This window comes from Copadichromis virginalis, linkage group LG12, assembly GCF_057382275.1.
Source record: "Copadichromis virginalis isolate Kocher_CV1m ecotype Utaka linkage group LG12, C_Virginalis_male_GT1.1, whole genome shotgun sequence".
NCBI lineage: Eukaryota > Metazoa > Chordata > Actinopteri > Cichliformes > Cichlidae > Copadichromis > Copadichromis virginalis.
This window is the reverse complement of record NC_140629.1, coordinates 9,916,758-9,930,643: the sequence shown is the minus strand read 5'-3', so window position 1 is coordinate 9,930,643 and position 13,886 is coordinate 9,916,758.

The window sequence follows — 13,886 nt, the reverse complement described above, 5'->3', positions numbered from 1 at the left end:
GCGCTGGCCCTGCATCCTCGCCTTCTCCTTCTCTCACGACGCCACCTGCGCCTCCACCCCGAAGGGATAACAATCCATGGGGAGCCTGGACTCCTCGCTATTTCCACCAGTATCTTGTGTAAGCGGACAAATTTGCTAGTCACACTCTCGCGGTAACTTACTCCAATCTTGAGGAGACCATGTCGGCTATAGATGTTATTTGCTTGGCTGGTAGAACACAAAAACAAATACAAGGTGTACAAAATTATCCAAACATAGCATCGATCGGTGGGACACTGAGCTGCTGCAACTACATGCGCCGCCATCTTGGTTCTGTCCAAGATGATTTTCAGTGGAGTGACCAGGAGGGACAGGATTATTAAGAAGTGCATCTGAGGGACAGCTCAGGTTCAGCAGGTTGGTGTTAAAGAGGCATGGCTGAGATAATTTGGACATGTGCAGTGGAGAAATTGTGGATATACTTGACAAAGAATGTCAAAGATGGAGCTGCCCGGCACAAAAAAAGAGGAAGACCCCAGAGAAGATTCAGAGGGTTGGTGTGATGCTGTGTCACACCAGGTAAGATGGAGGCAGATGATCCGCTGTGGTGACTCCTAATGGCAGCAACCAAAATAAAATAATTTTTTTTTTACATTTTTTCCTAAACAAAAGCACCCAGTGATACAACGTATTGCAAATTCCTGTGTATAAAGATAGTTTAAATCTTTCTAAAATTAACTAAAGCCTCCAACAAAATGTGACGGAACAACGAGTCTAAGTTTATATTGAAAATGTCTTTATATTGAGATGAGGTGATATGAGTTAAAGTTTAAATTTCCTCACTTTCATGCCGTAAGATTAAAACAGCCTTTGAAAGGCGCAACACTTGTGACCAATTGCTTGGGAGTTGCAGATTTAAGCCCCTGTCAATAACATAGACCTCATAAATATTTCCACATCAGCGTCACCACTGTAGGCACTAATTGAACCACTTATGTACTAAAATATATTCAGAAATCACTGGAGATGCATGTCTCCAAAACAAATCTCAAGCCTGGTTTTATAAATTGTTTAAATGTGCTGCAGTGGAAAGGTCGAGGGAGAAGACAGACACGAGGCCTGTTTGATCCCGCTAGTGTCTCCCCTCTCAGGGCTCACACCTGGTTGATGGAAGCTGTCATGTGCTACACAGATCTTTTTTTGGCCTGCCGCTTCATATGCTAAGGTTAGACTGTAGCCAAACATGCTATTGACATACTGTGCTCTAGACATCGACAGCCCCTACCCACCCGACCCCTCACCCACAGTTCCCTCCCTCCCATCACTTCATCTGACCCTTGATCTGCTGGAAGAACCTTGTTTTCTTTCATCGATTTTTTTCTCCCCAATGAAAATGCATGTTGCTATTAGCACAAAATGGACAGCTAACTGCAAAAACTGAGCTTTCTGATGTGTGCTGCATACATCACTGCTGTGAACAGGACATGGTGTTAAATATTAAATAGGAGAACCTTGACAGAAGGCCCTGACTGCTCCTCTGGGAAAGGCCATTTGCTTCAATACTTGTGCTTCTATTCTACCCATTTGGCTCAAATTAGTGCGTTAGAGCTCTATTAAATGGAGGACAGAAAATGAAGATTTGATAAAGCCTGTGCCAGTGTCTCAACAGGGGCATGTTATATGGATGTGTGGTACAGCAGCTGAATTCCACCCTGCATTTCACTTTCTCTCCCTTTCTGGTTTATTCATGGCAGCCTGATGTTTTGCTGCTTTGCTTGCTGCTTACCTTTTTATTAGGGTGTTAATCTCTCCAAAGTGGAATGGCAGCATAAAACCAGTTAATTTGGTCCATGCAGGATGACACACTCTTTAGGCTTAGGCCTCATTTTACTTAATGTCTCAGAAAACAATGCAATATCATTATGGGCACAGACTAAGGTACAAACATTTGGAAATAAAAACAAAAGTGGCATTGAGGTTGATTCTCTGAGGGTGTAAGGCAAAATATAAACAGTAGGAATAGTTCAGTTCAGTTGTTGTTTGAACAACACCACTTTGCTTTCAAATTGCATAGTTGTTGTAGACCTGTGATATACTTTACCTGGTCGAATTTGCACGCGACCAGTTTTCATTTATTTTTCCTGAAATATCTGGCTCTTGAATTGACTGGCTTTCTGTTTCTACATGCTTTATCAGTCCTGTGCATAGACTGTAGATGAAAGATCGGTGTTGTCAGTCGTCCTCATTTTGAAGTGAAGCAACTGCTGCCATGTTTGTTTTTTGGGGATGGAAGAGAACATATTGGGATTTCAGGGCAGAGTTCAAAGTTATCAGCAAGCTGCTTCCATTAGCTTGCATATGTGGGTAAGTAGTGCAAACTAATAGAGTAGTAAAACACTAGACTGGCATGTGCTTTATTTTTGAAAATAAAGCACGCATTTTGAAAATAAAGCACTTTATTTTTGAAAATAAAGCACATACCATATGACAGGGCAAGATTATTTGCCATTAAAAATGTTTCAAAAGGGACCAATGTGGTGAACAAGATGAGTTCAATGACTTTAGATGGTGAAAGAAGAGTCATAAAACAATTCACTGAGTGTAATCAAAGGACTGGCATTTATTTAGTACTTTTCTAGTAATATTGAACACAGGATGAAGGTTTTCCAAAGGAGTTGGAGAAGTTTTATTAGTTGTACAAAGTTTCACCCCAGCAACAAAAAAACATCAGATGTGATATTTAATGTCTTAAAAAATCTTTTGAATATTTCACCTGCTGACGATACAGTGGCAAGGTGAATTATGCAAACCACCTGGAATGACTTGGGTTTCTTCATTAATTGGTGTTAAAGCGTGATGTGATCTTCGACACAGACTAACAAAGTTGAAATGTTTCCAGTGTTAGTCATTATCCCGCCACATTATCCCAGCTCCTAATGAGCTTCAGCTGGACAGTCACCCTGACACATTTCCCCCTCGTGCACCCTTTTTACACCATATGTAGCACCACAAGTTCTTTCTCAAACAATTCAACATTAGTTTCATGTGTGCATAAAACACTTTCTCCCACAGGCCCAGAGCAGCCGTGTGGTGTCCTGAGATGGACTCCATGCTGCATGCATGATTTGTGTATTACAGCCTGATAAGCACAGATTTCCTTAGCTGTTACCCTGGGCTTCCTTCACACCTCATTGAGCATTCTGTGTTGTGCTTTCAGAGTCTTATTAGATGGGCTTGAGAGAGCAACAACTAAATAGTCTCCATTTATAGATAAACTGTCTATAAATGGAGAGTTTATCTATAAATGTCCTTTTGTGGACTGAAGAATAAATCTAAATTCCATGAATGACTTTGTAAACATTTCAAGATTTATGTAAATCAACTTTCATTAACTGCAAGTCTTGACACATCTTCCATGTTGGACTTGTGTTACGATGTTTTCATAACTCAGAGACATCATGATACTGCGCCTGTCCCAGGGTTTTGAGTTCTTTGAAATTCTGAATTCATTGTGATGCCGTGTTCTTAGTTTTGTATTTTTAGGTTTTACTTCCTGTTGCTGTTTCCACTTCCCTGATTAACCTGCATGAATAAATATTCCTGTCCTTTCTTCATTCTCCTTGTCATTGGCATGTATCTACTCCCATGTGCTGTTTGTCTGTCTCCTTGTGAAGACTTGGATTTCTGTTTATTCCCTTTTGGACTTGGCTCACCCTAATAAAGATTAATGTTATGTTTGTTTAATTCTTGTTTTGGACCCATTCCTGTACAACACAAGACATAAGAAGCAGTAGCCCAAACTGATTTCAATGACTGTCCTTCAGAAGCCTGTACTATCTGGAGCTTGGCACAGTAACATAAGGTTTAACCTTGGATTTTCAGTCTTATGAAGGTGGTCCATTTCTTACTGGGGTATATTGCCATGGTAACTCGTGCTGCAGATATAACTTGCACCAGAGCAGGTCCTAGAGAAGCAATCAATATGTATAAAAGCCAGAGTTTACTAAAATGGTAAATGGCCTGTATTTGTATAGCGCTCTACTTAGTCCCTAAGACACTACATTCAGTCATTCACCCATTCATTCACACACTGGTGATGGCAAGCTACATTGTAGCCACAGCTGCCCTGGGGCGCACTGACAGAGGCAAGGCTGCCGGACACTGGCGCCACCGGGTCCTCTGACCACCATCAGTAGGCAACGGGTGAAGTGTCTTGCCCAAGGACACAACGACTGAGACTGAACCGGAGCTCAAACCTTCCTCAACCTTCCTATTACAATACGAACTCCCTAGATGGTTGAGCTGGTCTCCAGAGTGAAGGAAAAAGTAGCCAAGCTCTTTCAAGACTGATGAAAAATATCTAGGTGATGGTTTCATGAAGCTGGTTGAGAGAATGCCAACTATGTTGAAAGCCAAGTTGTTGTTTTTTTGTTCTCTTTGAAGAATCTAACATCCATTCGTCCATTCGCTTCCGCTTATCCTTTTCAGGGTCGCGGGGGGCGCTGGAGCCTATCCCAGCTGTCATAGGGCGAAAGGCGGGGTACACCCTGGACAGGTCACCAGTCTGTCGCAGGGCTAACACACAGGGACAGACAACCATTCACACTCACATTCACTCGCACATTCACACCTAGTGGCAATTTGGATTATCCAATTAACCTATCCCCACAAGCTGCATGTCTTTGGACGGTGGGAGGAAGCCGGAGTACCCGGAGAGAACCCACGCAAACACGGGGAGAACATGCAAACTCCACACAGAAAGACCCCGGCCTGATGGTGGAATTGAACTCAGGACCTTCTTGCTGTGAGGCAACAGTGCTAACCACTGTGCCACCGTGCTGCCCAGATTTAGACTTTTATTGTCGCTTTTGTTTTTCTGAGAGTAGATGAGAAAACTTAAAATTTACATTTTTAAAGTTTATTAAATGGTTCAAGTTACACAACGCCATGGTCTGACTGGGACTGGATAGACCATTAACTCCATTCCCTTGTGAACCAAGTTTTTAAATATCATACAAACAAGACATGAATATGATTGGTTAAAAACCTAATGAGAAGCCACAGTTTAGACTGGTGTTCGGTCCAGTTTCCGCTTTTCTCTGCTCCAATCAGATGCTTTCTCCCTGTAAAAATAAACTCTTCTTTATCGCCCTGATGCTATGCAGGTTAATTTTCCACAGCTGCTTCACCCTGACTGTCCATGCTTATGGGTTCTTCCCAGCACCCATCTCAACACCCAACACAATGCACAAATGTGTAAAATAAAGATTAAAAAAAAAAGTAAAACCTTAACAGCGTTACATTTTCAGCTGGGAGCACACTTATCCTTTTCACACCCCTGTGCAAAACTCACCATCTGCCTAATGAAAAGATGAGACTCTGAGGCAAAAAATAAAAATAACAAGTAACTGGTTCATGGCTTATTTTTACTAACTACTTTAGTTTAGTTTATTTTAGTTTTTTAATCATTGTTATCGTGGCTGCACTGAACGAGAGGCACAGCCTGAGGGGGCCACAGCCAATATGCTGTTTGTTGTTAGAATTAATCTACCTAAGTTCTCTGGTAAAGGTGTTAGAGTTAACTAAACATGAGTACAATATTTCAATTAAAGCAGAGTATTAAATGGACAGTATGTAAATTCATTACAGGCCATATTATTTCTCAGATCATGTCAGAAGTTTAGGTGACTCCTAACCTGCAGGGACATTTCTTATTATAAGCTACCAAATCAGTAACTCTAGTATCCACATGGAATTGTCAATGACCCCCATGAAGGGGGACATTACCAGTGGGAGGCCGAGGGGGGAAAAGTTCTTTAGTAGTGTAGCCTTGCGAAGAGGGGGCCGCTCTTTTGAAATTAAGACACCAGTTGCATATCTCCAGTTCAAGCACTGCTACAAGCAGCTTTATTAACTATTCCCAAAAAAATGTCATTAAAAATAGCGCACATGTTGGTTGAACTAAAAAACTCAGTTAAGAAACAAGGAAACAAACAGAGGTCGGAGCACGGTGTGGAGCACTATTGAGTTACTACTCTCTAGTTCTGTGATCACACACTGAAACCACTGCACACAATTCAGTTAGCTCACCCGGTGCCACCAAAAACCTGACTCCCTGTGTGAACACTGGCTGCTACCAGGAAACCCTACAAGGGACGGCCAGGGTTAAAGCACCACTGACACAATTTCTAAAATAAAACCGGAAACAAAAAAAAAAAAAAATGAAGTTTAAAACTTGCAGGATGATAATCAGCACTTGACAAACACTTAAAGAAAACAGTTCAGGCAGCTACAGATTAAGATTCTTGAGCATGCAGTTCATTATCAGAAGTTATCAGTTAATCAGTTATAGTAACTCATTAGCTGATAATACATTTGCTGCACATAGCTTACCATGGCAAAAAGGCCTACCACAAAGGGTGCACGACCTTTTGCTACCTACAAATCTCCCACTATTTTCAGTCAATCTCCTATACACTACACCAGCTTTGTGGTGAGGGTTTTTACATGGGTGTATATGAGGACTGACTGAATTTTTGTATTCAGGGACGATTGTGGCTCAAGAGTTGGGAGTTTGCCTTATAGTTGGAAGGTTGCTGGTTCGAGCCCCGGCTTGGACAGTCTCGGTCGTTGTGTCCTTGGGCAAGACACTTCACCCGTTGCCTACTTGTGGTAGTCAGAGGGCCCAGTGTCCGGCAGCCTCGCATCTGTCAGTGCGCCCCAGGGTGGCTGTGGCTACAATGTATCTTGCCATCACCAGTGTGTGGATGACTGGATATGTAAAGCGCTTTGGGGTCCTTAGGGACTAGTAAATCGCTATACAAATACAGACCATTTACCAGCTTCTTGTGGACTGTTTTTTGAACTGCCTTGCTATTTAGTCCATCCTCACTTCAACGACCACTTTGCCTAAATCTGCCGATGATGTAAATGGTAAATGGACTGATTCTTATATAGCGTTTTTCTACTCTCCTGGAGTACTCAAAGTGCTGTATACAACATGCCACATTTACCCAATCACACACATTCTCACAAGCACTGACTCTAACGACATTCACACACATTCACACTCCGATGAAGGCTGCTCTAACATGAACCAAACCTAGCTGTATGTCATAAATGTATGGGGGACTGTAGTTAGATAAAAGATGATTAATTACTGCTGGAATGAGGATGGGATTTTGAGCCGGAGCTGTGTGTGTATGACTGAATACATGGAGAACTGTTGACTATTTTGAGCAGCAGGGTAACGGTAGCTGAACTGAGCAGAGTCTAGACTGTGGTGCACTATGCCTTGCAAATAAAGAGTGAAATCCAAAGCAGTGCAGTCAAGCTGAGGAGGTGAAGCAGTGTGGACAGTCGATGAGAAGCTGCAGGGTTGATCTGGATGAGAAGTTATTGTTCTACTTTTACCAAAAATTATTTAAAATGTGTTTCTCTCTTTCACAGTGGCTGTGTGATTATGCCATCTTTATTGCGGGGCAGCTAATGTTACACATTATTCAAAATTAATTTTTAACTTTTTACAATGTTTTTATTTATTTTATAATCATTCATTATAATTATTTATTTTTATTATATTATTTGTTATAACTTTTTTATTAGTTTGTGATTTGATAGCATTTATAAACCCACTAAAAGTTAGCCTTAAAAATGTCTTAATTCAAATATGAAACATTAGATGACAATAAAAGCTTTTTCAAGAAGTAATTTATTTCTCAAAATGTAAAAATACACCTTACATTCTGATCTGTTCCATTCAATTTTGTGATGTTTGCTGTTCACTTTGACACATTTCTGACACATGGCCTTGGTCGCTAAGAGAGCTACTATAGCATGGAGGAAGTCAAAGGCTCAGTGGTGCTAAAAGCTTTTCTTTGTATGTGTGCAAAAGTTTTTGATCTAACCACAAAAAGTAAGCGACGGTACTTCCCCTTACTGGCTTCTCGCTACCTCTTACTCTTGTTTTGTGGAGTACAACACTTGTTGGGTACCTTTTATTAAAAAGTTGAAATGGTGCATCCCAACAGTAAATACTCTGCTAAAGCATTGCTAGAGTCGAACATCAAAGATAACGCAGCTACTGACTTGATTTTTTATTACAGCTATCATCATGCTAATAATGTCCCCCGCCATTACCACCACTTCTGAAGCCAAAACTATGCCCTTGCATCCAGTGCATAATATATCATTCTGAATGTGTCCATTAAACTTAATGAGGTTAAATTTGGCTTCTAGTGGCGAGGCTACCTTTACTGTAGGAAATGTTGTGAGCCCCGCACCCCTACCACCACCACACACACAGATACAGTAGTGTGATAATGTGATTTTTAAAACAGTCATTAATAACAATCTAAGAACTATGCAAAACACAGAATCCTACAGTGAGGCATTAGGATTTATTAAGACAATACGAGGTCATGAATTTCTGTGTGTAGGCTTTCATTTCAGGAACTCGATAATGACCTTGATTCAGAGACAAATCTTGTGATGCAGCCATGAATAATTTTGTGCAGCACTAAATCTGAGAGCACTACATTTCCTGCTGGCAAATAATAAAACGCTTCTCACCTCATATATTATAATCTCACCTTCCATAATCTGGTTGATGCATCATCATTTCAGGGGAGGAAGTAAGTCTTCTGAGGTGTCTATTTTAGTTAATCATGCCAACTCTCACAATATGTTGCTACACACTCTTAAATGCATTATTCATCAGAGAATTATCACTCGTTTTTAGACTGGTCCCCCGCACGCTGTGGAAATCATGTTTCTGTAAGAATAAAAATCTCATTTAGCTGTACATACATGTTGAGGATGTAATTTAGGAAAGCCCGAGTTGCATATTTGTAGAGGACTCTCATCTTGTTTGTGCTGGATTAGCATCTGAACCCCAAATGTCATTATACTGAAGTAAACAATGAACTTTGCAAATAAAGATATTGACCTTTTGTTATCGATCTTCAAATACATCCCTCTGTTGAAATTAGATTTAATTAGATGCTCAAAATAACCTGGACTTTAATTAACTAGATCTTCTTAATCGACACAGTACACAAACATCTTAATTAAAATCGTTTTATCTATAGCGCTAAGATGACCGTTAATACTTCCTCCTCCACCACCTAATCGTCATTAAAAAGCAATACTGCAGTGAAAAGGGAAGCAGAGCAAAACACAAATGAAGAAAAGGGGCAAATATTGGAGAGAGGAGGGTTTGTTTGGTTGACTTGTAATGAGGATGGTGCTGCTGATGGGGGTGCGGTGTGCAATATGTTATGGATTAGTGTCATACAAGACAGCATTTCTGGCCTGCAAACATTCACACTGCATATTCAGTGGAGATGATGTCTTAATGATTTCACAATTGCTCATAGCCTCAGGCTCCCTCACTTCACTCGATTTATAGCTGTGGGCGTTCCAGCCTGTATATAAAACTGCGTTCAAGTTCAGTGTGGTTTATGGGTAACGAAGTCATCCAGCAAAAGTAAATAATATGTAAATCTCCATGACAGGAAGATATATGATCATTACTCCAAAATAAGAGCCCTACCCTGTCACGAAATCATTTAGAGTGGATTTATAGCATTTGAAAACATGATGGTGTGGAGTTTCAAAGAAAAAAAAAGAATATCAAGATAATTTTCGAACAGCTGATGGCCTTGTTAACTGGAAAAACAAAGATGCTGAAGATGTTTCTGAGAAAGGGGCTTACTTGTAGGTGATCATGATGTTTATACATGCACCTGGAAAAACCTGCTTATGTATATATATATATATATATATATATATATATATATATATATATATATATATATATATATGTTATTTAGATTTCACTACAATATTCATTCATGCAATTTTATATTTCATTTATTTTTATTACTTCTGTTACCTTTTGGTATTTTGAAGTATGCAAGATTTAATTAGTGTGACTTTTTTCAGGAGATCTACTAACAACAGTGCCAGTTCCTTTTAATAATGACCAGGCCAAGGGAAACACCGATTAGTGGGTCAGAAATGAGCAGACCTGATAAAGGAGCAAGTAATCTACAAACAAAAAAAGTATAAAAGTATAAGAGAAGGAAGCAGCATGGCAATTAAGAAATGAGCTGGTGAATGTGTGTAGATAAATGTGTGAGATCTCTGGATAAAGTTACAGTTCAGGTGGAGTGCATGAATCATTCGAAGGAGGGCTGTGTTATTACAAACAACTCCACCATATAAACCTGAAACATAACTTTTAGAATCTGTAGAAGAAAAAAAGATTGTGACACAAAGGACTCGCATGTACACACTGACCCAGTTAAAGCACTGCACTGTTCCAAAAAATAGTAATGTCAAATTATTTTTCTGTGTATTTTACAGTTGTGTACTGTTTTTCTAGAATATCATTACATTTACATAAGTAGACTGTGATCTGATGTAAAATAACATAACATCACTGTAAATGTAATAAAACACAATTTACCTGTTTTCTAATATATTTTTTTGTACATATGCATATTTAAATTGTAAAAATACATCCAGAAATGTATCATAATTTCATGAATATTTGTCTGTTATGTGAGAGAATGATCTGTTAAAGTCAAATGTAATACTATGGAAAAATATATAAAATGATCGAAAATTAATGAGAATAATCAATCATTAAAGGAGTATTTGAATTATAATTTTGCTGAAAATTTCATGTCACCTAGGTCTGATTCAATAATTCAGAGGTAACAAGTGAAAATATAATTAATAGGAATAAAAACTAAAAAAAAACATATTGTGGTGTGTTGGGGGAACAGCTAGTTCTCTCCCATCATGCCTTGGGACATGTGCTGCTGTTTAGATGTTCTTGTTTTATTGTTTATGGTTACGTTACTTTTAACTGTTATCTTGAATGTTGTGTTTATGCCGTGGTGCAGCGTCACTGACAGTTGTTGTTTTGTAGAGAGAGTGCTGTACCATGAGTGACTTCTGTTGTGCTGTTGTTGAACCTTGAGGCACATTATAGCACTGGCAAGTGTTTTAATAAGGAGCTCCCCCTACCAGCTTGGGGTTGAACAACAAGCTCTATCTTTCTCTGTGAGCTTCTTTGTTAAGCTTCCTCTGCATGCCACAATGTGCTAATTACATATTTTGAAAAAGAAATGTAGAAGTAGGAATTGCAATTAATATAAATAACGCTAAGCATCGGCCAATGAATGTGAACTAACAACAACAAGGTCGTGGGTATGGCTGCGACCGTAGGAAAAAACCCTAATATGAAGGTATTTTACTGTGAATTTGACAGTAATGTTCTGTTCTTGTAGAATATCATTAAAGTTACGTAAATAGACTTTGACTTCACATTTTGAATGTAAATTAACGTTAAATCACTGTAATGTAATACAACATAATTGTCTTGATTATTAAATGTATCTGTCTGTACATATGCATATTTAGATTGTTAAAATACATTCACAAATGTATCATGATTTCACAAATATCTGTCCATTATTTGAAAGATTGAACTGTTGAATTCAAATGTAATGCTATGGAAAAGCATATAACATGATCCCTATGAGCTTGTGTTACATCACATAAGTATTATTATCATTGCTAGTAGAGCGATCGTGGCTCAAGAGTTGGCAGTTCGCCTTGTGATCAGAAGGTTGCTGGTTCGCGCCCCGGCTCGGACACTCTCCGTCATTGTGTCCGTGGTCAAGACTCTTCACCTACCTACTAGTGATGGCCAAAGGGGCCGATGGTGCGATATGGCAGCCTCGCCTCTGTCCCAGGGCATGCAATCCATTATTATTTAAACCAGCTGTTAACTGTATATTTCTGTACATTTACGTATTATGATTCATATTTCCACATTCAGTGACCTTGTTTATAGGTAATTTCATTGTTTGATCACGTTAAAATGTTCCTAATTTAATGTCTAAAAGCACTTGGAAAAGGCAGAATCCCATGTAAAATTATCGCAACAAACTCTATTTTCATTACTGAAAATGACCGTATTTTTCTGGGACAGTTATTTTCTGTTATTTTACGGTCGTATTTTGGCACCCCAGCTGCCGGAATATTACCGTTTTTTTAAGATGTCTTTTTTTTCCTATTTATAGATGATTTCATTGTTTAATGACATCAACATGTTCCTAATTTAATGTTTAGCGGCACTTGAAAAAGGCGAGATCCCATGTCAAATTAGCGCAACTAATTGTATTTTCATTACTGGAAATGACCGTATTTTTATGCGGGAGTTATTTTCTGTAATTATATGGTCGTATTTTGGCGCCCCAGCTGCCGGGATATCACCGTTTTTTCAAGATGCTTTTTCTAACAGTGTGGTTTATGTTTTATTTGCAGCCTTTTCCAAGTTCGCTCTGAGCAGCTTTTCAGCTGACTTTTTCATCATGGAACCTTCCCCTCCAGCAGGTAACTGAAATAGCAAGACTGATCACACAAATCAGTCCAAGCTGCTCTGCCCACCAAACCCACTGCCCCACCACTTCTCTGCAGACCACACCCTTGCCACATACCCCTGCCACAGTCATCTGCACCCTTGAACTTAAAAGGCTGGAGGGCCAGATACCACTGGGTGATCCAGGCGTTCGCATCCTTCATGCAGTGGAGCTATTGCAGAGGTGCATAGTTTGAACAGAGGTTGAATGAGGATCCCAGGAGGTAATAACAAAGAGAATTGACTTCCCACCGGATGGTCAGACACTCCTTCTCCCCTTTCGGATGAGATCGGTCAAGGGGCTGGTCACTTCCGCATAGCCAGGCACAAACCGGCGGTAGTAACTAGCCAATGCTCACCTCTTTCTTGGTCTTGGGACGTGGCCAGGATGCAACGGCTGTTGTTTTCTCCACCTGTGGGCACACCTGCCTCCCTCCCAAGTGTTACCCCAGATGCTGTATGTCCCTCTGTCCAACCACACACTTCTTCCAGTTGGCCGTGAGCCACGCCTGCCTCAGATACTCCAGGACTGCAGCCACCTACTGCACATGCTCCACCCAGGTGTCACTATGGACGTCATACAACTAGGAGGTAGCATTTGCAGCTTGTGGATGCAGAGCCGGGTCCATGAGGCGTTGAAAAGTGGCTGGGGCCTCAAGCAAGTTGAATGGAAGTGTAACAAATTGGTACAAACCATATGGAATGGAAAAGGCCGTTTTTTCGTTGGACTTACATTGCATATAAAGGAATCTGCCAGTAGCCTTTGGTTAAATCCAGTGTCATGAAAACCGGTCCAGGAGCTCGTCATCCCGGGTCATGGAATAAGCATCAATTCACAAGCATCATAGCGGTAGTCAGCACAGAAACGTATAGACTCACCTTTCTTCACTACAAGAATTATAGGGCTACACCACGTATAGTACAATTCTTCTATTACACCTTGTCTATTGCTGAAAATTGCCTAAGGGGGGTGTGGCTTCCTGCTGAACAAAAACTGCCTTCACACTATGGATTTTGCCCTTGTATTGTTATTTGCAGTGGCACTATGGGATATTTGTGTATGTCCCCATGCACACACCTGACCTTCACCCACTCTGCCTCCAACAATGCCTCGGGCTGTACCAGGGTATGGTGGACCATGGTCTCTGTGCTGCCCAAGTCCACCATAGCCTTGCATACACCCGCTTGACAGCTTACTGCAGGGGTCGGCAACTCTGGGCAATAGTGATGGGTCGGTTGCAAACGAAATGGCTCTTAGAGCCGGATATTTGAGGTGAACGATGCGAGCCGTGGGTTTTTTTCTTTTTCTTTCTCTTGCCCTCTCTTTCACTTTTTTTCGCTTCACGCTGCAAGTCACCCTTGTGTTTGCGCTGAGCAGAGCCTTGCGTTTGCGCCCCTCCCCCCTCTGCTCAGCGCTGAGCTGAGGGGGTGGGGCGGTAGTTACACTCGCAACAGCAGTAGCACACAACAA